The sequence below is a fragment of the Otolemur garnettii genome, unplaced genomic scaffold (genome assembly GCF_000181295.1).
Source record: "Otolemur garnettii isolate 467f Iridium unplaced genomic scaffold, OtoGar3 scaffold00008, whole genome shotgun sequence".
NCBI classification, from domain to species: domain Eukaryota; kingdom Metazoa; phylum Chordata; class Mammalia; order Primates; family Galagidae; genus Otolemur; species Otolemur garnettii.
This window is the reverse complement of record NW_003852403.1, coordinates 4,561,585-4,564,866: the sequence shown is the minus strand read 5'-3', so window position 1 is coordinate 4,564,866 and position 3,282 is coordinate 4,561,585.

Genomic DNA, 3,282 nt, shown 5'->3' with positions numbered 1-3,282 from the left:
CTACCTCCTTCGCAGATTAGGCCACTGCGATTACCCCAGCTATTTTCCCTCAATTAACTCAACACTTCCAAGAAGTAGAACAATTTTCTCCCTTTGTAGAACCAGAAAATTGGACCTATTATTATTTCATTACTGTATCATTAGTAACTGTCAAAATTCCTAACTCAGTGTAAAATAGTGTGACTACAAATTCTCTCCGAAGCTCCCAACGACGGAGTAGATTCCTTTAACAGAAGGGTGTTTAGAAAGGTGGGCAACATTTCAATAAAGTAAATAAAGCCTAGGAAATGTCAGCCTTCTCACTTTTTTTTCCCAAGAGAAAAGAAGAGCTCTTGATTTATCTAAGAGAAAAAAAAAATGGGCAAATGTATTAACAACAAATCCATGAAAATTAGAAATTGCCCTTCACTTCCGAGAAGTAATATAACACCTAAACAATATATAAATTCTCTAATCTTTACAGGTAGTGTAAAAATCTAGAATATAGGCTCCATGAGGTAGAGTTGATACAACTTACTTTGCTTTTAAGTCACCAGTTCCTAACTCAGCTACCAGTACAGGGAAGTAATAAGACATGAATTCTTCATGTTTAGATTCTTCATTAGGTAGAGAGTTTGACTCGAGATCTAGGCCACCTGCACTTGAGAGGTTTCCTCCACAGACTCCAATGCTGAAGTGTCTGTATTCAGGTTCACAGAAGACAGTATGGAGCTTCCTTCTGTCAGTGTCATGGGCTTCCTATTCCCTCCCACACCAGTTAGTCACCCTCCCAGGGTCACAGTGACTTTCCCTTCCTTCTGTGTTCTACAAAAAAAGAGAATAAGATGCCTTTGACTTATTTTGGATCTCTCTTGGTGAATTCAGTCCTAGGTTTTCCCCATGTGAACCCCAAGAAGTGCACAGAAGATGATGCCATGCATCATTTTGACTGCCTCACGCTTGACCTCAGATAACATAAACTAGGATAGCAGTGGCTCCACTTTCAAATATGAAGCTGTTTTCCAAAAATGTGCTTGTTCATGTTCTTCTGAAACTACCAAATTCTATATATTGTGACACCGCCCCTTAGTTTCATGGTGACTTTTTAATTCTCATGCAGGCTGACTAACCTTAGCTCTTACCCAGTTAGCCTTTCAAACATGCGTCCTCTTAAAAAGCAGCCATTTGTTTCTGCTGTCATCAGATAATTGGATTAATTCTTACATCCAAGATCAAAATACTATGTTGTCCCTTAAATAAGTGCAGGCTCCTTTTGGTTTATTTGCTGCTTCATTATGTGGATTCTGTCTCATAGTTTAAATGATTGCTTTAATTCCTATCATCATGAACTTCTTTCTATGCAGAGAAGGGAGAACAAGAAAAGTGGAGTATATGTCTATGCTCTTTCAGGGCAGAGCCCAGAAATAATCCTTCTTGCATATGCTAACATTCTGTTCATTGAAACTTAACTGCATTGCCACACCTAAAATCAAGGTTGAAGTGTTGCAGCAAAGTCCTCACTGGAACATCCATGATCTATTACAAAGGAAGAAGGGGGATGGAAAATGAATCCTAATTAATATTATCCATCATAATCACCATTTTATCTTCCCTAAAGCAGGAAAAATGGGCAACTAGGATCCCTGCCCTTTTATTATGAGCAAAGCAGAGAAAGCAATGATGGAGTGTCTAATACTATGGATCAGTAATATAAAATATCGGCTCCATCCTCTCCTTGGATAGAAAGCCTTTGGTAGGTTTAACAAAACTCTTTCAAATGTGGGTACATATAGCAGCTCTACGTTTTTAGATTTTTTTATAATTGAATCATTTATTTCTTTTTACATCTGTCATGGCCATGTGAGTGACAGAGTGCAGAAAGTAGGTAAGAATCTGTTGCCATACTCCAGTGGGAATCCACCTGCTTCAGAGGTGTGGTGCATGTAACCTTTGTATATGACTATCGATCCCTAGCTAGTCTAGATCTAGTGACTTAAGAATTTCCTCTTCATGCATTTTCAAAATTCAGTGCAAATAAGACTATATAATGCATCACATTTCTTATGATACCAGGGCTCTTGAAAGGCTGTTAGTCCAGTCTCAGTGTCAAAACAAAGGGTATGGTTTGAAATGAACACATGCCCGGCTTAGACTAGAAACACTAAATCCAAATTACTAAATTCAGAAGATATTCTACCCTGTAGTCAGACTCTATTGAATACAAGGTTCTACTACAGCGTCTTTCTTTTCCTCATACTTCTAGTCTTTTTTTTTTTTTATTAAATCATAGCTGTGTACATTAATGCAATCATGGAGTACAATGTGCTGGTTTTACATACAATTTGAAATTCTTTCATCAAACTGGTTAACGTAGCCTTCACGACATTTTCTTAGTTATTATGTTAAGACATTTATATTCTACACCTAGTAAATTTCACATGTACCCTTGTGAGATGCACCATAGGCCTTATGCCTGGGATCTGGAATTAGCTGCAGACATTGTCAGAAAATAGGAGTTGGCCTGCTAATCTCCTGGATGGCCATCGAGCAAATAGAGGATAACCAATGAGCAGAGGCTACAAAACAGACCTATTTTGTAGAACCGCACATGTGCCAGGAAGTTACAGAGTCCCAGATAACTAAAGCTAGCTACATATTCTGTTTATGCCAATTTTTTTTTCTAATGATACTCCTGCATTAATTCTGCTACTTTGTGTGTAAATAATTCTTCTAATATCCTAGTTTTCCAGCACAAATGTTCGTGTCTTTCACCCTGTCTCAGCCACTTATTCCCTTAGTTACCTTGATAATGAGCAACAGTTGCCACCAATGTTAGAAACCGCCCTACTGCCCCTTTCTCATCCAACCACTCTCTGGCACCATGTAAATTCTTCCTAGATGTTAGAAAACCCAGAAGGAAGGAAGGAGGTTGCTCAGTAGCTGAGGAATGGTACTTAATGTGATAGTTTAAAAAAAAAAAAACCTGACTCAGAATGAATGTGCCTAAAGGTGCTGAAATTAAAGTTTTCACTGCCAAGTAGAGATGAGAGCTCATAAAGGTAATTAAATTCTGTTGGGAAAATAGAGTTTCAGTTGAGTGCACATCTGTTTTGCGACTCTCACTATTTTTTATGTTACAAATTTTTTCACCTAAATTAGCAAATTAGGCCAAATAATCTATACCCCCAACTATCCTCTCCATCAGCCTGCTGATGAGGTACATTAGGTGGCATTCTCTCAAATTGGAAACAAGAAGGAAAAGGGAAAGGAAGGGAAGGGAAGGGAAGGGAAGGGAAGGGAAGG